The sequence below is a fragment of the Heteronotia binoei genome, chromosome 14 (genome assembly GCF_032191835.1).
Source record: "Heteronotia binoei isolate CCM8104 ecotype False Entrance Well chromosome 14, APGP_CSIRO_Hbin_v1, whole genome shotgun sequence".
Lineage (NCBI taxonomy): Eukaryota > Metazoa > Chordata > Lepidosauria > Squamata > Gekkonidae > Heteronotia > Heteronotia binoei.
In genome coordinates, this window is record NC_083236.1 from 38,958,710 (window position 1) to 38,983,080 (window position 24,371).

Genomic DNA, 24,371 nt, shown 5'->3' on the forward strand with positions numbered 1-24,371 from the left:
AGGGGGGATTTTTTTTTGTAAGCTGCTTCAAGTTCCTTTTGTTCACACTAACATCAAGTGAATAAAAACAATATATGTGCAACTGTGTTATGTGACATGGACACTCTGGGTCAGAATTGTCTATTTCAGGGAGAATTCCTGTTGGGAGAGAAGTCCAGAAACATTCCAAGCATGAGTGGCAGCAAACTCTGTGGTCCTGTGCAAGAAGTTACTGCATATAAGCCACATGACACCATCCCACCTCTTTATATCACCAGCCATTCTTTAAAAGCCTGTGTTAACAGCTACAATAAACCCTTTCCCACAACTTGAGCAAGTGGAAAGTAAATCCGGTTTATTTTTGCAAAGCGCAGACCATATTCATCGCCTATGACAGCTTCAGAAGGGGGAAAAAAATCCCTGTAACATCAAACCAGCATTAAAATGACTGATGCTGAGATTTCTGACTCATTGAAAACAACATCGTTTAAACTTATGGTTGTGTGAGATAACATGTGCAGCCACATTGGCGACGAGGATATGCCATAGGCTGTAAATTGTTCCAGAGCTTGTGGCATTGTTCTCTAAGGACCACAAGTGCAGTCTTTATGGCCCAAGCTAACCTTGATGTGCTGAAGTCTTGCTGTCACCGTGTCTAACCCAGCCTGTGAAATGCGTGAATGCAATGAATAAGTTTTGAGTTTCCCTTGCTTTTATAATTCCCCTTGCTTTTGTGTGTGACATTTTAGCTTTGGGGCTGTCAAATATTCAACTCTACCAGCAATAAGGGAGTGTTGTCACAGATATTTCAAGATTTGGAATGTTGGCTAGTGACAGAATAGATTTATAAGAGGGTTGAAGGAGTTAACCATCTGAGGAAGTGAGCTCAGACTCACAAAAGTTCACACTGGAATAAAAGTAATTGGTCTTTAAGCTACCGCTGGACTTCTCTCTTTTTTTGTTGCTATGACAGATTAACATGACTATATATCTGGAGGTAAATGATAAAGCTGCTGGTACCCAAGACATACATATTTCTTTGGCCTCGCTCAGGGATTGTTTTGTAGGAAAATAGGTGGTGGAGCTCATCCAGGGATTGTTATGCAGCTGCACCTACTATTCAATGGATAAGGAGGTGGAACTCTCAGAAGGAGGAGGTGAAACTCTCAGAAAGGTTCAGGAGCTGCCCTCCTGTGAGCTCCCACTGAATCTGAGGCCTGGCCTCACTTATGACTCCAGGCAAACAAAAAAACCCCCCTGAACTTCTGAATTATATAGCCTTGTTTCCTGTGGACAGATGGACATGAACACAGTCAGTATTGTCAGTGACTGTCCGTCACAGTCAGTATTGTCTTCTCAGTCTACCAATGGCTTTCTGGGGTCAGATATCCTTTTGCATTGTCAGATGTCTTTTTATCACATAGTACCTCATCCTTGAAACTGGAGATGCTTGAATCTTCTGTATGCAAAGCAGATGTTCTGGCACTGACCACATGCTTCCTTCCTAACCCCATGGTACCAAATCCATTAAGGATTTTTCACTGTTCCATTTTAAAATGTCCATGTTTTGCATAGACTGCTATGCAAACACAACTTTCTGAAGTTATCAGTTCCTTTTGTCCATTTGCATCTGTTTTAGATAATCTCTGTGCAGTTTACAAACTGATGAAACGTTACAAAAAAGCAATCTCAACGTGGTGATTCATACAGGAGAATGTTACTTACATGTGGTGTTCCATTGATGTGTGGAATTACCTGTCCACATCACTGTAAAAATGGCACAGAAAAATGTTGATGTGATCATACAACAAGATTTTTTTTTTTGCAGTGCTTTATTGATGAAGATGTACTTATATATAAGGCAAATATATGGAAGTGAAAGCAGGGGCAAGCTGAGCATACTCCAATAGTGGAATTATTCCTAGTTATATCAGAATCAAAATCTTCCTAGCTATATCAAGGAGGAGAGATGATTAGCAGAGAATAAAACCTGAGAACAGCAAAAAAACAGAGCAGGAGAAATGTGGAACAAAAAAAAAAAGTTAAGCTCTTAGTCAAGAAAAAGTATGCCACCAGGCATTAAATCTCTATGTATTTATGAACAATACTTTGGAATACCATTCCAATGACATTCTGGTCTGCTGTATCCAAAATGAGAGTCTTGTGACTTTGTAAAGTCCTGGGCTTTTTTTTTTTTTGTAGCAAGAACTCCTTTGTATTTTAGGCCACACACCCCTGAAATAGCCAATTCTCCTGGAGCTTACAGTAGGCCCGGCCTATAATAACAGCCCTGTAAGTTCTTGAAGGATTGGCTACATCAGGGGTGTGTGGCCTAAAATTCAAAGGAGTTCCTGTTACAAAAAAAAAAAAAAGCCCTGGTAAAGTCTACCAAATTTAGGGTCAAACTAAACATGCTGGTATCCTCATGTCCACCATAGGAACAGTGCTGCCATTTTAAAGTCTAAAACAGATTATCTAAATATGCTTTGAGGGCATAGCCTGTAGCATTGTGGAATGAGTACAGCACTGGAGAAGGCAAGTGGGGAGCAGAAAAAGAGCAGTTTGTCACATTGTGCCGTGGCCTCACCACATTTTTAAATTGGCCATTTTAGGCTTTAAAAAGTCAGTGGCATCCCCGAGGCAGACATAAGGATGCTGTCATGTCTAGTTTGGCCTTTATTTTGGCATACACTTTCCTACACCAGAGCTCACCTCATGCAGTCCAAATGGGCTCTGGTTTACAGCAACTTTGGTCATAATAAATGTGTTAGTCTTAAAGGTGTCACAAGACTTCTTCCAACTAAAAGCACTCAAGGCATCACACGTGAAGGGGATAAAACCAAAGTCTAAAAAGTCATAATACATGATTGATATTCAGGGCTTTTTTTTTTTTAAGCATTCGTTCAATTTTAATAAGGTCAACAACCAACACAAATCAGAAAAAAAACTACAAAAGCTAAAAAAACAAAGCTAAAATACTTACAAAATATTCGAACATCACATAAGATAACAGTAAGGAAGTAAGGTATATAAAATAGCAATTAAAAATTGACTTCAGAACATAATATATCATTGTGAACTTTACATGCAATTGAAAAGAACCTTGCATAAGGACCTGTAATCTGTGGATTCACTCCCATAAGAAACTTCCTAGTGATCTCAAAATTAGAAAGATTGAAATGGCCCTGAAATCTACTTATTAAGAGACTAATTAATCTTGCCCATATTGTGAGAAAAATACCCCTAATTCCAGAACATCGTAGTCACCCGCTTGGTTGCTAGGGTGCCTGAAATCTCAACTCACACACATTTGCCAGGAGAACATGGGTTTTGTCTACCAAACTGGAAGGGACTTATGAGTACTAACAGCCACAATGTTGCAGCAGCACTTTGTGTCTCTTGAGGAGTGCTAACCAGGAGAACAGATGGTTTCCAGTCGCTCCGTGCGATCCCCCATCTTGGCCATTGTAGCGGAAGAAGGTGTGCCGCCAGGAACTGTCCAGGCAAGCGGTTTCCAACCTCAACCATAGAATCCATCTTGGAAGGCTAACACCACCAGCAGCTATCTTCCTACAGTGCCAGACTCCATAACAGCGAAGCCAGAGGCTCACGTACTCAACAGATGTCACCTATGCATAAAGCCATCAAGCTTATCTTAGGCGTGGATCCTGTCAGACCGCCTAAGCCTTTGTCCAACGGAACTCAAGACAAAGACTGGTGCCAATAGAAGATCGAAGAGGAGGAAGAACATCTTCACCCAGAGCCAAGTTTCTTTGTATAGACCGGGTGTTACCTAGGTAGCAATTTGGCCATCTATTGTTCCCTTTTTAGATAAGTTTGATAGACTTAAGTACCCCCCACCTTAATAATTTTTCCCATTCTTTCCCTTAATGGTCACCCTGGAGCCTCCCCCTTGGCCCATTGTTACCTGGAAGTCCAATCAGGTAACTAAGGCCAAGTCTGCTCATTGGCTAGCTATGAGCATCCAATCAGGGGCCGCCAATTAACTGGCTATTGGCTACTGCATAAGTCCAGCCCTTATGGTCATTGCAGGGCCTCCCTTTTTTCTGAAGTCATGTACCAGCTGACCACTGTCATCTGCCCCTGTACCTCCCATCCCCTAAGGGCTCAAGGTCCCCTCCCTTAGTCCTCGTTCATCATCATTGGAGCCTTCCTTGAAGACTATGATCAGTAATTATCACCCTGTTTGTCCATCCTTCTGTTATCTCTGAAACTCTTTATTTTTCTTAGGACTGTATGTATGTTTTATGAGTTTATTACCTTGTATGTGTGTCTATATTTTTCTAAAATAAATCTTAATTGTTTTTACTTAATTAGTGTCCCTGGTAACTTTAAGCAATAATTTCTGGACGTGTATCCTGTATACATAGATTCAAAGATCCTTTTTAAGCCAGGTGCCCATCTGTCAATTCCCTAACCTCGATTTGAGGGCATTTTGGCTTACAATATCTCCTGGTAAAACTGGCATGAGAGGAGAACATGTTCAACATGTTTTGAGCAAGAACACACAGGAACGCAGTTTCGGCTGGCTTGGCATCAGGGGTGTGACCTAATATGTAAATGAGTTCCTGCTGAGCTTTTTAAAAAACAAACAAAAAGCCCTGGTATTTTCCTAGCCCATCCTTGATTCTAGAAAACATATTTTCACCTTCTAAAACCATCCAAGTTATTAAAAGTAAATTAATACAGCCTGTAGCAAGCAGTGGAGAAACCTCAGGAGGATTGGGCCATGACCTTTGGTTTATCAACCAGGCTGGTTACAACCAGTCCCCATTTTTAATATGTGCATTGTCAGATGGTCTGCTTTGCTTCTATTTATTCCTTGTTCAGGAGATTTATCTTCTGCTCCAGTGCTCTAGAGTGTAGCTGAGACAGCTTCCAGTAGTGGAACAGCCATAAAAACATCAGAGGCAATATATGAAAGCTATCATCAACATGTTACATTGTATACACACCGATGGGTATGTGACCATGCTCCCATAGGAAACCATTATGATCTGCCTCTGCAAAGCCATCACTCTGAGATGCTACTGCTGTGTGGGCCATGATTTAGCATTGCCGGGTGATTCATAATACCCACTGGAAGTCCTTCACCTTTCATTATCCAGTAGTTTCTTCTTTACCAGGAAGTTTCACTATGTTCAAGGAGCATTCTCTCTCTCTCTCTCTCTCTCTCTCTCTCTCTGTTATGCTGTTGAAAAAAAATTGGACCAGTCTGAAATAGGGATGCCAGCCTCCAAGTGGAGTCCAGGGATCTTCTGGAATTGTAGCCAATCTTTCAACAGCTTACAAAAAAGAGCCTTGTAAGCTCTTGGAGGATTGGCTACATCAGGGGTGTGTGGCCTAATATGCAAAGAAGCTCCTGCTAGAATTCCACCTCTGTCTCCAGCCAACAGAGATAAGTTCCCCTGGAGAAAATGGCTGCTTTGAAAGTTGGTCACTATGGCATTATAACTCACTGAGGTCCCTCCTCTCCCCAAATCCCACTCCACCCAGGCTCCACCCCCCAAATATCCAGAAAGTTTCTAACCCAAAACTGAAAACACTATTTTACATCCATATTTCTGAGAGATTTGTGTTTTTAAAAAGAAAATCCTAGAAGAATGCCAGCCATATACATAACTTTCTAGAGATGCCCCCATTTTCCCAGGACATCTAATCAGCAGAATCACCTATATACATTGCCTCAAACACACAACCACCATCAGCAAAGAACTCTATACCAGGGGTGGCCAACGGTAGTTCTCCAGATGTTTTTTTCCTACAACTCCCATCAGCCCCAGCCAGCATGGCCAATGGCTGGGGCTGATGGGAGCTGTAGGCAAAAACATCTGAAGTTTTGTCAGATATGTGTTCCTATGCACTTAGTTTGAAATCAAGACCGTGTGAGATCATTTGTGTACAAAAATTTAGAATCTAGAAACCAACTCAGAATTTGTGACAAGCAGCTCCCCCCCTGACATTTATGGATGCTGCTTACAATTGGCAGCTTAATTACAATTTATATGGTTTGCTTATAATTAGATCTGACTCAAGTCCATCTAGTTCAGCCCTTTGTTCTCAACAACACTCTGTCTGATTACTCTTGAATCTTATAAGTAGGACATCAAAGCAAGAGGTGTTTCCTGCTTCTTGTTTCCTCTGCAGACAAAAGCCATCTGCTCAGGTGAGATATATTTGCTATATCCACCATTTTCACCCCAACACTTTCTCATGTTTAATGGCTGTCACCACATTATTTAACAGTAAATTCTATTATGCTTTGTGAAAAGAAATACCGTATTTTTCGGACCATAAATCCCCCCCCCAAAAAAAGTGGGGGGAAAAGTGTGTGCGTCTTATGGAGTGAAGGGACAATAGGACATACCTTCCTCGGGGGGGGGGGATCCGCTGCCTCCGCCTCCGATCCCAGCGCTTCCCCCGCGCCTGCCTGCCTGGCTCCAGCTCTGCTTCCAGCAAGCGCTGGGATTGCTCCATGCTGCCCCCACCGCAAACCCAGAGCTTCGCGAGCGCCGGCTGCGGAGGGGGCAGTGTGCTTCCTCCGTGCCTGTCTGCCTGGCTCCAGCTCTGACGCTTAAAGCAAGCGCCAGGATCGCTCCCTCTGCCCTCCGATCCCGGCGCTTGCTTTAAGCATCAGAGCTGGAGCCAGGCAGACAGGCACGGAGGAAGCACCCACCCCCTCCGCAAACCCATAGCTGCGCGAGCGCCGGCTGTGGAGGGGGCGGCGTGCTTCCTCCGTGCCTGTCTGCCTGGCTCCAGCTCTGATGCTTAAAGCAAGCGCCGGGATCGGAGGGCAGAGGGAGCGATCCTGGTGCTTGCTGTAAGTGTCAGAGCTGGAGCCAGGCAGACAGGCACGGAGGAAGCACGCTGCCCCCTCTGCAGCCGGCGCTCGCAAAGTGCTGGGTTTGCGGTGGGGGCAGCGTGGAGCGATCCCAGCGCTTGCTGGAAGCAGAGCTGGAGCCAGGCAGGCAGGCGTGGGGGAAGCGCCAGGATCAGAGGCGGAGGAAGCAGATCGCCCTCCATGAGGAAGGTGCGTCTTATGGTCCGGAGCGCCTTATGGAGAGAAAAATACGGTAAATTCATGGAAGCTTGCTGGGAGGTGTTAGGTGGGCGAGTCACACTCTCAGGCTAACCTATCTCACAGGAGATAGATGAAGATAGGCAGCCATGTTTTTCTGTCTGTAGCAGTATAAAAGAGCAAGAGTACGGTGGCACCAATAAAGATTTACAAAATTTGTGGCAAGGTATGAGCTTTCCTGAATCATTGCTAATTTCTGAAGAAGTGACTCATGAAAACTCATACCCCAGCTCAAATTTTGTTAGTCTATATGATGCTACTGGATTCTTGCTCTTTTCTACTACTACCTCACAGGGTTGTTGTTAGAATTACCAGCCCCCAGCTCCCAGTAGGGGATCCCCCAGTTTGAGGGGCTTCTCCCTGCTGCAGACAGCTGGCCAGCAGGAGAAACCCCACCCCATACAGAGACATCACATGGAGATGCTCTGGTTTATGGGCAAAACTCTATGGTTTACGTTGAATTTTACTATAGAGTTTGCTCCAAACCCAAAGCATCCCCTGGGCAATGTCCTTGATGTGATATCACTTCTGTGTGATGTCATCACATTGAGGATGTCAGACAATGTCCCCATCCAAACCCAGAATGCCCCCCACCCCAATCCTTTTGATGGATTGAAAAGGGGACTTGGCAACCCTAGTTGTTAATAATAATAATACACTTTTATTTATACCCCACCCTCCCTGCCTAGGCAGGCTCAGGGCGGCTAACAAGACATGGTAAAACCATGACACAATAAAACAGTATATAATATAATTAATAATTTAACAATAAAACAGTATGACATTATGGTACAATCAAATTATGTATAAGATGGCTCGGTGTTATTGATATTATCAGGAGTTCCATCTTAAAAAGCTAGCTGGAAGAGGGCAGTTTTGCAGGCCCTACGGAACTGGTTAAGATCCCGTAGGGCCCGCACCTCTTCCGGCAGTTGATTCCACCATTGGGGGGCCTTTGTAGAGAACGCCTGTTCTCTGGTAGTTTTTAATTTGGTTTCTTTTGGCCCAGGGATTTCGAGAAGATTTTTTGAGCTTGATTGCAGTGCTCCCTGGGGAACATATGGAGAGAGGCAGTCCCTAAGGTAGGCAGGTCCTCGACCATATAGGGCTTTAAAGGTGATGACCAGCACCTTGTAACGAACCCGGTAAACAATTGGCAGCCAGTGCAACTCTCGCAGCCCAGACTGCACATGTTCCCACCGAGGCAGTCTCAATAGCAGCCTGGCTGCTGCATTTTGCACTAGCTGCAGTTTCCGGGTTCGGTACAGGGGCAGCCCCATGTAGAGGGCATTACAGTAGTCTAACCTCGAGGTGACCCTTGCGTGGATCACTGTTGCCAGGTCGCCACGCTCCAGGAAGGGGGCCAACTGCCTCACCCGTCTAAGGTGAAAAAGGCGGACTTGGCAGTAGCTGCTATCTGGGCCTCCATTGTCAAGGAAGGCTCCAGGAGAACTCACAAGCTCTTAACTCTGCACACTGCTACCAGTTGCACCCTGTCAAAAACTGGGAGAGAGACCCTATTCCCTAAACCGCCGCGACCCAGGCAAAGGACCTCTGTCTTTGCTGGATTCAGTTTCAACCCACTCAGCTTAATCCAGTCTGCCATGGCCTGCAATGCCCGGTTCAGATTTTCTGGGGCATTGCCAGTCCGGTCACCCATCAATAGATAGAGCTGGGTGTCATCAGCGTACTGATGACAACCCAGCCCATATCTCCGGGCAATCTGGGCAAGGGGGCACATAAAGATGTTAAATAGCATTGGAGAGAGAACTGCTCCCTGTGGCACCCCACAATTAAGTGAGTGTCTCTGGGACAGCTCTCCCCCAATTGCCACCCTTTGTCCCTGACCCTCAAGGAAAGAGTAAAGCCACTGTAAGGCTGACCCCTGAATCCCTGCGTCAGCGAGGTGGCGGGCCAGCAGCCGGTGATCGTCCATATCGAACGCAGCCAATAGGTCTAACAGCAGCAAAACCGCCACGCTGCCTCGGTCCAGATGTCTCTGGAGATCATCCATGAGAGTGACCAAGACTGTCTCCATCCCGTGTCCCGGGCGGAAGCCGGACTGGAATGGATCTAAGGTGGAAGCATCCTCCAGAAACCTCTGCAGCTGCAATGTAGCAGCCCTCTCAATAACTTTGCCCAAAAAGGGCAAATTTGAGACTGGCCGGTAGTGTGCCAATTTGGTCGGGTCTGATGTAGCCTTTTTTAAGAGAGGGCGAACCACTGCCTCCTTCAGAGGGGCAGGAAAATGGCCCTCTGAAAGAGATCTATTTATGATGTCCCGTATAGGACATCTTAGCTCCTCCAGGCAAGCTTTAATTAGCCAGGAGGGACACGGGTCAAGATCACAAGTTGTTGCACGTGCAGCAGAGAGGACTCTGTCAACTTCCTCCAAGCAAGTTGTCGTGAGGATACAATGGAGGAGAGGAGAACAATATTAATTGCTTTGGTCCTCCATTGGGGAGAACATAATAAAGTAAACAAATAAATATTATGTCTATTTTTTTAAAATGAATCTTTGTCTAGAATCACTTTGGTTCAAGGTCTCTTCAGGTTACATGCCCAAGCCTCAATTCTGTTCACAATAAATCCATTGCACTTCAGTGAGGTAAAAGCTTTGTTTGCACTTTGTTTTAAAGCTAGAGTCCCCACAGTCTGTGATAAAGGGAACTGGTGATTTGCTGATGATATGAATTAAGCCACTCTTCTGCACTTGGAGCCACCCAAGTTGTGATGGCTGTCCCTTCCTAATGCTCTTTCTCTGAGTGCTTTATTGCAGGCCTTCGTTTCTTACATTTTTAGTTAACGCTAGGGGGAAATAAGGGATAAGATTTACTAAGGTCGTTGTGATGCGTGCCTTCATCTTATGAATATGTAAGCAAGAGTGAACAGTATTATGAAGACAGATTTGTTTGTTTTATTGTACAAAAGAGAGGACAAGAAAAGAGGTGTGCATGAAATTCTTGAAGCTTTTAAAAATCTCGCTTAGATACCTGAGTTACAAGGATGTGGTGTCCTTTTACAAAGGGAGAAATCAAGGCCATCTTTTTTAGACAGCATCTTTTTGTTGTCATTTCCCTACAATCAAAAATAAAGGGGATGAAAAAAAAACCTACGGCAAATTGAAAATAAGAGAGATTACAGAGAGCGCTCAGAAGCATTTTGTAAAGTTTCCTCTTCCTTTTTAATATAAAAGACTGTTGTTGAAGAGGCCAAATATTTTACTTATGCTTTATCGCCTAAACTTTATGTATAAATTGAAGTGCCAAAGCTGACTGATCGCTAAATGTGGGATTTTTTTTTTTTAAAGTTTGATTCTTCTGTTTCACCAGAGTTCGATTTATCACCCTTTTGTACAGTGCATTGAGGTTATCCATTACAGCTAACAACTTTGCTTGCTTGGGATTAGTATTAATAAAGGACACTATCTGAAGCTTGAGAGCTCTTTACTGCCCCCCCCCCCGCCAAAAAAAAAAAAAAAAGAGGAGGAGGAGGAGAAGCCAGTTCTGCCATATTTTGCTTGTGTTCCCTAGATGCATAGCTCAGGTTATTAATATCTGGGGGAGGGGGATTCAGACATTAAGGAAGGCCTTCTTCTTCTTTTTTTTTACTTTAGAGATTCTTTTGAAAATACAAAGAGCAAAAAACCACACAGACAGACAGACATGGATTAGAATCCAGTTTACAGGAAGGACAGAAAGCTGAAAAGAAATCACAAATAACTTATTAACAGTTGATGACTCCTAGGGAGAATGTTTATGAAAACAATCCATGCTGTTAGAGAGAGAACTCTTGAAAATTGTTCTTTTTGATGGTTCAGGGTGCAATCCTTTCAGAAGTTCCTCTTGACAACCAGCTTGGTGGATTAGCTGGACTAGGATCTGCAAGAGCCAGGTTTTAATTCTAACTCTGCCATGATGCTTGCTGGTTGACCTTGGGCCAGTAGTTGCCTCTCAGTTTAACCTACCTCACGAGACTGAATTGAGGAGGGTTAAATCAGAGCAGAGGAGAGCTACATGTTTCACCTTGTGTTCCTTGGGGGAAGTACTTGTTTAAAAGTTAGTAAATAAATATTCAGCCCTGTTCTGAATGTCTCAGGCTAACCTGACATCTTCAGATCTCAGAAGATAAGTAGGGTCAGACCTTGTTAATACTCAGATGGGAGACCACCCAGGAAGTTCAGGGTTGTGACACCTCTTGCCTTGAAAACTCTATGGAGTCAGCAGAAATTGGTTGTGATTTGACAGGGCATACCACCAAATAAATACTTCAGTCCCAGTGAAATGTGTGGGAACTGCACTCAAGCAAGGCTGTGATCAGATGATCTGTTTGATCCGATGTTGTTGCTGTTACTCTGTGGATTTAAAATGTTGGTTCAGGCAACAACATCTGTCTCCTGTTCCCCAGTCATCAGCACCCCATTCTCACCCATCTTCAAGTCAGAGTTATTTGACATTGGAGAAAATCTGCTCAATGGTTTCACGCTGCCTTTCTGGATGTCTGATCAATCCATCTGGATGTCTGATCAATCTATGGAACATTTTGTTCCAGTTTCATAATCCCCCCCTTTTTAGTCAGTTAATGATATGTGCATAACTGCATATTCACACTATGGCTGTAAAGTACCTGCATGTGTGTTTACACACCAAAACACCTTGTTTGGATTAGGATCCTCTGGGTTTTGGGGGGTTTTTTGGGGTGAGAAATTTAAGGGAAAACCCCTTTCTACCGAGTTTTGGGGTGCTGCACTTTAACAGCATATCAGTGAAAGATACAGTCTCTTGACTCTAGTTTCCAGTCAGCATTCTCCTCTCTTTTCCAGACAGCACAGCTAAATTTGGACCATGCTGAACACTCTATAATCTCTCGTGGAATGAGATTCTGAAACCTTGCAGTCAGCAAGGACAGAGGCAGAGAAAGAGAATGGAATCATCTTTGATTTTTGCATTTTGGTCAATAATTACACTTGCTCTCTATGTTGAGTGAAAGGATTTTTCGCTGGACAAAGTTATAGAATAAAAACTGACATCTTGCTAAGAAACGAGATTATCAAAAGCCTTGACTTGGTGTTAGTTCAGATCCCAAGATGCATGAGAGTTTTTATTCCTTCTCAATCCCTTTGTTGCTTTGGGATTCCTGTGTATTGCTTAGCTTTAATTTCTGTCATAGCCATTGCGTCAATTCTGTAGAATGCCTGGTAAAATTAACTCAGTTCCCCCACCCACCCTTGGCCCATCGTCCTCAGCTACATCTCTGTATACTGCAGAAGAAGGTTATCTGTGCTATTAAACCTTTGACTTCTTGTCTTTGAAGAGAGCATTTTGCATTCTGTTGTGTCAGGACTGTAATTAGATCTGTTAATTAAGCAAAGAATGAACTTTGAGAAACTCTAAAGTGCTCGGCATTTATGATAAGTTTGCTTAGGTTGCTTCTGACCTCGTTGTGGTGTTTTGCCCCTGTTCATTAATTGGTAAATTTTAATTAGGCAAGTTGATGAATGTGCTAGCCTTTGTAATAAATAAAAGGGGATTCCAGTTGTTAGCATTTACATAGCAAATTACACTAAAGTTATCGGCAGGTTATAGGACATTATAACTACTCAGTATGCTATTTAAACTCAAACCGTGAATTCACACCGCCTGTTATTCATGTGATAGCTGCAGCTGGCACTTTGAGTGTATAAATTTGCTTTGGTTGTCACATGGTCAGCTATCCTGGATCACCATATTTAATCATTGGGCCAAGTATAAAATAGTGGGGACTGTGCTAGATCCATATCTCATCAGCCGCCTTTCGTATGACAGCTTTCTTTAAAACTGCATGGATCTGGTACTACAGATAAAGTGGATACAGAGAGCTTGTTCTCCTTCTCTTATAGTACTCAGCTCAATGAGGTTGATACACAATAGTTTAGGCCAAATAGAAGAACTTCTGTATTCAATGGGAGATTAAGTTGTGGGATTCATTGCCAGAGGACATAGTGATAGCCACAAACATGGATTGTTTTAAAAGAGGGTTAGACAGATTCATGGAGGAGAGGTCCATCAATGGATGCTAGCCATGATAAGTAAAGGGAACCTTCATATTCAGAAGTAAGTCAGCTGCTGAATACTAGTGCGAGGAGACAACATCAGGGAAATCAGCCTGTATACACAAAGTAAACATACCTGTTGCCCCACTTTACACCACATAGCAACCATATATAACAGGAAGGTTGCATGCATTCATGGGAAGTGTGCTTCATAAGTTCCTGATTGTAATATCTGAAAAGAACTAAACATAACTGCTAAAATATATATGAATGTGATGAGGAAAATTCAGCAGAAGAAAACAGCAAATCGTGCACAAATCAAGACAGGGTCAATTTGCACAAGGGAGAAGTAAAAATGAAACAAGGAATTTTGAGTCAAACAGTAGGTGGGCTACAACGTTCAATGGCATCCAGTTATAAATACACCGCTGGATAAGTTTTTTTTTAAAAAATAGTGTTATGAAAAGCGACAGACTCCTATTTAATTGGGGGGGGATTAGCTTTAAGGAGACAGAGTGAGAGGTGGGTAACTGGAATCTTCACCAATGTTTACGGGAATTTTTCCCTTAGAGAGCTCTCAAAATAAACCAGGCAGATGTTCATCTGGAAAGGTTTTTATTGTAAAAGAATAATGCAAGTGAGGTGTGAAGTCCGGATCCAAGAACACACACACAGTGATTGGGGTCTGGGTTCACCCGATATAGGGTAAAATGCTGCCCAAGGGTAGGGGGATGTGCTCACCCAAAAACAATAACTTAATTGGTTTTCTGGAGATGAATACTGTTTTGGAAGAGCATTGATGTGTTTCTCATGCTAATCTGGGAAGAACTTGATAGGTTTTTCAGAAATGAACCATAAATTGGGAAGAACTTGATAGGTTTTTCAGATATGAACCATAAATTGGGCAAAACCTTGATGGAACCATCTGACCTGAACTGTAGGTATTGATGTTTTTGATGACCCTTTGAGTACCAGACTGGAAAACTACCAGGGATTTATTAAGTGTTAAAAGTTGGTAAATGGGCAAGGGGAAAGGCTGGGCATATTATGAGGTTAATCCAAGGTGGGAAGACCTATTTTGGGAGACCTATTGTTCCTGAAATTATGCATCTCCTCAGGGTGTGGAAAGGGTAGTTTGTCAGCCAGCCATTACTAACTTACCATCAAAAATAAAGGAATATTTTTCCAGGTTTGTTGCTGGCATCCATTTTGTGTTATTTTAGGCCAGATATTGTTTTATATTTATGATTTTTGAGGTGATATGTGTATGAAGGGTGTTTATGCCTTTCTCTCTTAAATTGCTAAACTGCCGCTCTGTGGGAAGAGGGGTCTGACTGCTAACATTGGGAACTACCTGAATGCATATGAAAATAATTTCTGTGATAGCTATGTGACTTACTCACAAGCAGTCTATGAGACGGCACTTCCATTCATCAAACAATAATGAAGTCATTAGAGTTAGCCCTGAGACAGAGTGAAATGAACTGTATCTCCTTGTGTTTGAGCTTGGAGGCTAAAACTTTCAGAAATGTAATATGATATTTGCTTAAGGACCCAAGCTTTATTAAATCCCTGCTAGTCACCCCAATAGCACATGTTGTAGAAGACTGCAGAACTTCCACAGAACTACACAATAAGGAAATGGTATAGCACTGTCTACTGGGTAGAGGCAGTATGTTACTCTTTCCACAATCATAATCCCATTGACTATGGGAAACTGGGGTTGGGAGGAGATCTGTGGAAATGTTTAGCCTCCCATTCTCTCTTACTCATTAGTCCTTGAGATTGAAGGAATCTTTTCGTATGGTAAACGTTTAGTCACATGAGCCCCTTTCTCCAGTCTGAATTGGTATGGCCCAGAAACAGGTCTCACTGAGAAAAAAAAACCCAGCTTCAGCTGGATAGTCGTCAGTTTGGGCTATGGGTTGTCATCTGCAGGATTGTTCTATTTGCCAATCTGAACCCAGTCAGATTGCCTTACACTGCTAGGGTTGTCAGTCTCCAGACAGTGGCTAGAGATCTACAACTGGTCTCCAGATAAAAAAGATCAGTTCCCTTGGAGAAAATGGCTGCTTTAGAGGGTAGACTCTATGGTCTTATATCCCATTGAAATCCCATTATATCCTTCCCCAAACCCTGCCCTCCCTATGCTCCACTCCCAAAATCTCCAGGAATTTCCCAACCCAAGGCTGACGACCCTATCATAATTAACATGCAACACTCACTGAGGGATGCAGTGAAGGCCAATAGGCCATTAGATCAGAATTATCTAAACAGGAGGAAGACAGATCCATCTATGGCTATTAGCCATCATAGCTAAATGAGACATTCAATGTTCAGAGACCATTTGAACCCCAGAGGGGAAACAACAACTTTGACCCATGTATTCCTGCTCAGGGGATTCTGGAGTAGTTGTTTGGCCTCTGTGATGAATAGAAATGTGGAATAGCGGGTCTTTTCCAACTTGGCTTTTCTAATATTCTGGTCTGTGTGCTCCAGAGTGCCTTTGGGAACCTAATTTCAGCACAAGACTGGACAGGCCATGTGTGTCAATCTGGAGACACATCATAACGCATTCAATATGGCTTTCAGACACAGTAGAAGTCCAAGCATTGGAGATATACAATCCTTTCTAAAATGTAGAATGAGGCATGAAATAAGAACAACATAACAGCCTTCTTAATCACTGTCTCTACAGAATGGCATTAGCAAGCTGGAAGCCTGGAATCAAAGGCAAACAGAATCGTTTCTCCTTGAACTCAGATGAAGCATTGGGAGAAGAAGGCACCGTAATAGAATGTTATTTTTACGAGAAGTAAGTAATGCATTAGAGTCTATAAGGCAGTCGGCAGGAGAGTTAGAACTGTCATATCACAATCCTGACTTGAGCAACAATGTGTGAAAGCATCGCCCGCAGCTATTCTTTCCCCCAGTACACGAATAATTTCTATACTCTCTCTCCCCCTGATCTTTATTTACTCTGTGTATGTTGTCAAAGGCATGTTTTACGTCATGTTGAAATGCAATTTTAGAAGAAAAGAACATACTCTGGGAAAGTACCCATTGTAGTCGTCTTTCCTTTATGAGTGGGGGTTTCAGAAACAGGGAAATTACATCTGCCTCCCAGACAAAAATGTGAGGACAAGTAAACCTATCAAGAAGAAAACACTGAATGGCTAACTCGCTCTCATACTTGCAGGCTCTTATTTATTCCTCATATCTAATGAATAATTCAGTAAATTGGTGGGGTTACGCTTCATGTTCCTTTGTGAGAAAGCAGCAGCTGTTTCCAAAGAGTTCTCAAAGAGGAACTCAGGAGGGTCGTGAAACTGCACGCATCTCATTACAGGAAGACAACATCTTTCAAGACACCCAAATGGTTCTTGATTATGAGGGAGCCAAAGCACAGAGTTCAGCATTTTGACGCTGAGGCTTGGTATTTATTAAGGAGAAGTTGATCTAGATGTTGAAAGCAAACTTGGCATGCTTTGTTCATCTTTCAGAGCTTCAGCAAACTCACTTAGGGTTGGTTTTGATGTTGCAGCCCAATGCATAGGTTGGGAAAGACTGCAGTGTGGGGGTGTCCCCCATGTGGAACAACCTCTTCCCCTGCCTGTCACTGCAAATTCATGCAGCCTCTTCTGCACCAGTATATTTGTTTTCAAAATGTTGAAAGCCAGTTTGATTCTGTTGCTAATTATGGATTCTTAGAACCAACACCATAGGAAACTGCCTTCTACAGTAGCCCATCAAAACCAATCTCTTCGAAGCCCGTCAGAACCAATCTCCACCTGGGTTCTTGGCATGAAAAGCTCTTTCCAATCCCTGTTCTCTGAAATCCTTTATCAGAACAAGTTGGAGATTGAACCTGGGGCATTTAGTGTGCAAAGCAGGTGCTCTATGGCTAAACCAGGGGACAGCCAGGGTGAACTTAAGAAGGGATTTTTTTTGTAGCAGAAACTCCTTTGCATATTAGGCCACACATCCCTGATATAGCCAATCCTCCAAGAGTTTACAGGGCTCTTAGTACAGGGCCTACTGTAAACTTCAGGAGGATTGGCTACATCAGGGGTGTGTGGCCTAATATGCAAAGGAGTTCCTGCTATACAAAAGCCCTGACCTAAAGTTAAGGATACATGAAGTTTCCTTCTGCAGAGTCAACCTGTCAGCACATCTAGCTCAGTATTGTCTGCTCTGAGATGCTGCATCTCTCTAAAAGTTTCAGGCAAATGAGGGCCTCCCATTTGTTCCTTGAGAGATCCTTCAGCTGACTAAGATGTGGGCCCTCCTAGTATGAGTTTCCTCACATGAATCTGCCATATATGGAGGTGGAAAATTTGAACACTTTGGCTCCATCCTAACTTTCATGTGGTTATTCTGGGGTGAGTAGATAGGTGACCCCAGTGAATCACTTATTTATTCCATCTCTTTGAACCAAAACATTTTTTTTAAATTCCTGACTTTTCTATTTGAATTCCTTCTGTGACTTTCTGACATTGCCAATAAAACAATGAGAGCTTTTACTTATAGATATTTATATCCTACTTCTCTTGCCAAAGCAGCTTACAATATTTTCCCCTCACCTCCATTTTATCCATACAACAATCCTGTGAAATGGGTTAGGCTGAGAGAAAAAGAGACTGCAAAACAAAAAAGGTTTCATTAAAAATGTAATACTGAAAAAAAGACCGTGAGATCAATAAAATAATACACACTTCAGTAGTGGAGTTTAAATGATCCGATGAAATAAACAAATCTAACCAACACACAAAAGACAGCTAGAAAGAAAGAAAGAAAGAAAGAAAGAAAGAAAGAAAGAAAGAAAGAAAGAAAGAAAGAAAGACTATTGGTGCCATCCTAAACCCTTCAAAGACCATTGACATCAGCTAATCTCCTTAGGAAAGCCCTGTAAATTTAAAGGCATTCATTTTACTGCAATCCATTAACAGGGCTGTATGAATGTTATGTTACAAAAGTTTATATTGGATAAGGAAGGAAATATTGAAAATATTTGAAATTTCTGCCTCTGATTTTTAGCTTACTTGTTAAAACCCAACTCTTGTGCTTATTACCCACGGATTCCAAATGTCTGTTCGTTTTACAGGTCTGATTGGAAACAATAACAGAAAGCTTGAACTGTAACAGTGCAAAGCTGCAACAGCATTTGCCAAACGACTGTATAAAGCCTCACATATTTACCCACTGCTATCTGCCTCACAAGGTACTGATATGTTCTGAACAAGACCTAGTCTGCATAAATATTTCCATTCTTTCAAAAAAACAGTTTATTGTATTTTCTACCAAAGTATATACCATACATATCACAATCATAGTGCTTACATAGAGGAAATAATATAACCCAAAATACAAAACGAAAAATCTAATAAGTCATATAACATCAAATATGCCTGTAACTAATATTAAAACTGAAAAAAAAAAGCTAGTGTGAATCCATTCGGCTCCATCAAAAGACATTCATAAATATTCTCACAGGGAAATTATCTGTTTTACTCCTACATATCAAGAGTCTCTGATACAATTTGACAACAAAATTGTGTTTGTCACCATGTCATCCAATTGAGTCTGCAACATCTCTTGGTGTTCATTTTAAGAACTTTATAAATGATAGAGAAACTTGGGCTTTTCTCCTCATGCCTATCTAAACATCTGGTCTTCTCTTCTTTTCCACCTTGGTTTCTGGGCCTAACGTCCAACCCTCTCACCAGTTTGCTTGGTCCTAATATCACATTCCTGTGATTTTTTTTTAATTGATACTAGTGGAGGAATTTGTTTCTGCGTATGTTGCAGTTATTTCCTGGATGGGCTGTAGGTGGCATTGTTATCTCACAAGAGTGTCCTATGGAAGCATACAAGAGAAAAGCTCCTAACATTTGTAAAAGTTTCTTTCCATTGCTCTCCCAGCTCTAAGAACTAACAACAATAGACGTAAAGATCAGAAAATGTACGTCAGAGAGGAAAGTGGCCAGACAGCTTGTGGATTAAGTTTGACTATACTTCTGCTGAATCCAGTTACTTGAAGTATGTTGACAAAGTCCTGGAACTCAACTGCCCTGTAGTATAGGGTTCTTTTGCCAGATCTCTTCTCTCTGGATTGAACAATACTGACAGAAGCATAGATGCAGTTTCCCTCTGGATTACAGATATACTGTCAGAGGTGGCGGCAATAGTTTCTATGTTATAAACAGAGAAGATCTTTTGCAAATGTATCCCTGCTTCACTAGAAGAGCTGCAGTGAGAAATAGCAATACTTTCTCTGCGTTTCAATAGCTATCAACAGAACTTTATTTATTTATTTATTAGTTAAATTTATATCCTGCCCTTCTCGCAAGCGGGCTTAAGGCAGATAACATCAAAATTGCATTAAAAATTAAGAACCACTTAACAAGAAGTTCTTAAAAACAGTTAAAGCAATTGAACAATTAAAAATGATCAAGTATGCGAAACAGTTTGGACTTTTTTGAGCAGGAATGCACAGGAATGCAATGGTTTAGCATCAGAAGTGAGGCCTAATATGCAAATGAGTTCCTGCTGGGCTTTTTTGTAGAAAAACAATGGTGATGTCAGGGGTGATGTCTAATATGCAAATGAGTTCTTGCTGTGCTTTTTCTACACACACACACAAAGGCCCTGGTAACTGAAGTGACACTGTTATAATACCAGAACTCCACATGGGCACTTGGTCAGGACAGCTTTTTGCAGGGAGGCCAATTAGTTGGGTGTCTACCACCTCAACCAAAAGCCAAGCAGAACAGCTTCATTTTATGGACCCTGTAGAACTGCAATAAGTTCTGCAAGGACCTGATTACAGGCAGGAACATGTTCCATCAGGTAGGGATCATGACTGAAAGAGCCTTGGCCCTGGTTGAGGTTAAGTGGATGTCCTTTGGGCTAGCAATAACCAGTAGGTGTTGCTCAATGAAGCACAAAGCTCTATGGCATGTAGAGGGAGAGATGGTCTCTTAGATATGTCAGTCCCAAGTCACTCAGGACTTTGAAGGTTAGTATCAACACCTTGAAATGGATCCGGTACTCAATTGGTAGCCAGTGCAACTGTCAGAGCTCTGGCTGAATATGTGCCCACATAAACATTGCAGTCAGCAAGTGAGCCACCATGTTTTGAACCAGCTGGGGTTTTTGGGTCAGGTTCAAGGGTGAGTCCATGTAGAGTGTAGAGTGTGTTACAGTAATACAACTTGGAAATGACAGATGCTGACTTGTCCAGTTCTTGGGGATACTTTTCAGTTTATTCAGTCTGAGGATGTGAGAAGGATCCTGGGAAGTTTGAGGTCTACCACCTGCTTGTGTATCCCTTTCCCTTAAATCTGCTGGGTGATGATGGTGGCCGCTGAGTGGTTCCAAGAAGTAATTCATACCTCTTTGAAAGAGGTAGTGGTCACCCAAGCCATGAAACAGGCTGTGATGCATCCACTTATAATGACACCTAATCTAGACCCAGGAGATCTCAATAACTATTGACCACTCTCAAATGTTCAATTCTTGAATAAAAATGAGCCATCTGGGGCTCTTTAAAATGGTGTGTGTACTGGGGCTGGGTGGGAAAGATAGAGGACCCCTTCTTCCCTTGTGCCATAGGTTCTGAGCAGGATCAGGCCTCCACTTTTTTAAAAACAACAGAAATCCTGATGTAAAATGTGCACTGCTTCCTCAAGTTGTCCCCAGGGACATTGTATCATCTAGTTGTGCTCATAGTGACTCCTCCTTCCTGGCCAATGTTTTAAATTTTTTTTATGTTTTCGTATGTGTATGGTGGCTCTAGTTTTAATTGTTTGAATGATGTGTTTATTATTAGTTTTAATGGTTTTTAAGATGTGATTTTATCAAGTATTTTTTTAGCTGCCTTGGTGGCCCTTAGGAGGACAGAAGGTGGGGTTTAAATTTTGTAACATTTTCAAAACAAAATTTCAAAACAAAATGTTTTCAAAACAAAAATTCATACATAAAAATTAAAATGAAATACAAGGAGCCTCTGTGAGGGGATTCTCAACTAAGCTAGATTCGGGAACAGTGGAAGAATGCCTGGCTGCTCTCTGGTAGTGCCTGGAAGTTAAGAAGGTGATCTCTAATGGTGACATCAGTTGGATGCAGGAAATGAAGATGTCATCTAGATGTGAATCCAAGCATGATGCTTGGCTGCTTTCTACCCTCTATTGTGTGTTTGTGCCAAGTGCAGTCAAGTTGTGGTGACCCCAGGAAGTTTTCACTTTGTGACACTAGATAGTATTTCCCTTGTGTGTGTGTGTTCATACAACTAGCAGACATATCTAACTTCCTTTTAGACATTGAACATTAAGGATTATAAATTTAAAATATACAGCATGACAGTCTCACACAACTTCAGACACAGATCTTATCCACAAGCAGCTATCATACCACCAGTGATGTACAACTCAGTCCTTACTATCATTCACCATTTAACATACCAACAACCTGCCTGTGAACATTAAGTTTATAGAGTCACTAGAGGGCTCTCTAAACCAACCTATGCAATGTCACACTTTCTTTTGCTGTTTCTCATTTTCTAATGTTTGCTTTCATTGTCATTGTCATTTCCATTTCACATTCTCATTTCCGTTTACCTATTTGATAATTTAATGGGAATCACCTGAACAACTAATGTTAGCAACTAACCCCCCCCCCCATTAAATTAATCACTTAATGGGCAAATTAACTCTGATTTTTTTCTTATTGTAAGGATACAAGTGTTCTCCCTAACCATCATGCAAAGCAGATAAAGTCTGTACACTGAAAGTTGACTGTAGCCTGTCCAATCCTGAATAACGTTTTATGGAACTGGAAGGGATTCTGATATTGCCCCAAACAATCACTTTTCTCCTTGAGGTAGACAGCCAGCATGGTATAGTGTTTAAGAGTGGTGGACTCTAATCTGGAGAACCAGGTTTGATACCCCACTCCTCCACATGAAGCCTACTGAACTATCTTGGCCTAACCTACCTCATAAGGTGCCCGTTGTGGGGAGGGGAAGGAAAAGCAATTGCAAACCACTATGAGACTCCTTAAGGTAAAGAAAAGCAGGGTATAAAACCCTACTTTTCTCCTAATTCAATTTGCATAACTTCTAGCTTCTTTTTCATTTAATTTACATTAAATTGTAAGTGCATACAGTTACTCAATTGTATATGCTATTTGTGTGTGTGCATACACACAAACATAGCATACACAATTGAGTAATTGTATGCACTTACAATTTAGTGCATATAATTGCTTTTGGCCTCTGTGTTTCATGTACATTAACTAACAAGGCAGACTTTCTATTTCATGCATTCCTGCTTTGCTCCATTAAAAAAGTATTACCTGCCACCTTGTTGCATATTTTATTTATTTACATTTTTATAGTTGGCTGAACTAATAGGTTTTAGTCAAGGCTGTTTTTCACTTGCTAGACACATTAATAAAACCAGCTGCACACAATCATTTGACACTTAATGGCTGCCAAACAATCAGTGTTAAGCTTAACCAAAGCAGAGCTGTGTGGGACACTCAATTCAGGAAGAGTTATTAAAACAAGCTCTGGCAGAGACTTAACCTTCTTGAGATCTTTTAATGGAAGAGAAGAATGAATGAGTTTTCTGCCTTGAAATGCATGCCTGGTGGCTAACCTCTCTGTCTCCGCAATATCCCTAGGAGAAACAGGTATAGAAAAATCACCTTAGGAAGACATTGTCATGTTTGGTATAGATAAATCACCTTAGAAAGACATTGTCATGTTAGGTGTAGATAAATCACCTTAGGAAGACATTGCCATCCATCCATCCATCCATCCATCCATCCATCCATCATCCATCTGTTCCTTCATTTGTGTCCTGTCTTCCTCCCCCATGGGGACCCAAACTGTTTAACATCAGTTTCCTGTCCTCCATTTTGTCCTCACAACAACCCTGTGAGGCAGGTTAGACTGAGAGAGTGTGACTGGCTCAAGGTTACCCAGCAAGCTTCCATGGCATGGATCGGGATTTATTTATTTATTTATTTTTGTAGATTTATAGTCCGCCCTTTCCCATAATGGGCTCAGGGCGGATTCCAACATGATAAAATCATTAAAACCAACAATAAAACAATCAGAACAGTTAAAACAATTAAAACAATATATCAGAATTAATTTTAGGTGGCATGGATGGTGTGAGCACATAAGGCATAATTATCATAGGCAACTTAGATTGCCTAGAAGAAGATAGAAGATATTGGATTTATATCCCACCCTCCACTCTGAAGAGTCTCAGAGCGGCTCACAATCTCCTTTACCTTCCTCCCCCACAACAGACACCCTGTGCGGACTCTCACAGCAGCTGCCCTTTCAAGGACAACCTCTGCCAGAGCTATGACTGACCCAAGGCCATGCTAGCAGGTGCAAGTGGAGGAGTGGGGAATCAAACCCGGTTCTCCTAGATAAGAGTCTGCACACTTAACCACTACACCAAACTGGCATCAGTATCAGCCCGATTTTTAGCAGTCAAGGTGACAACTGTCATTTAGCAGTCAAGGTGGCAATCATTGCTGGGAGGCCAATTAGATGGTATAATAAAATGAGGACGCCCACCTGCCTCAACCGTAGGCCTGGTGGAACAGCTTCGTTTTACGGGCTTTCTGGAATGGTAACAAATCTGGAAGGGCACGAATCTCCATAGGGAGCTGATTCCACCAGGTCAGGACCAAGGCCCAAAAGGCCCTTACCTGGTCGAGGCAAGCCAGATGTCCTTTGGGTCAGGGATGGTCAGAAGATGTTGACTGGCTGATTGTAATGACCTTTGGAGAGACAGTCCCGCAAGTATGCCAGTCCCAGGCTGCGCAAGGCTTTAAACATCAATACTAAAACTTTGAAATTGATCCGGTACTCAATTGGTAGCCAGTGCAAACTGTGCAGCATTGTCTGACTGCTTGCCTGTAAAAGCAATTCAGTCAGCAATCGTACTGCTGCATTCTGCACCAGCTGGAGTTTCCAGATCAATCTCAAGGGCAAGCCTGCGCAGAGCAAGTTACAGTAGTCCAACCTGGAAGTGACTGTTGCATGGATCACTGTAGCTAAGTCCTGAGGAGTCAGATAGGGCACTTGTTGTTTGACCTGCCGAAGATGGTGAAAAGCAGATTGTGAAACAGCTGTGACCTGGGCCTCTAAAGAGAGAGTAGCATCCAGTATCACGTTCAAACTCCTCACCTTCTGAGCTGGCACAAGAAGCGCACCATCCAGGGTGGGGAGTGGGATGC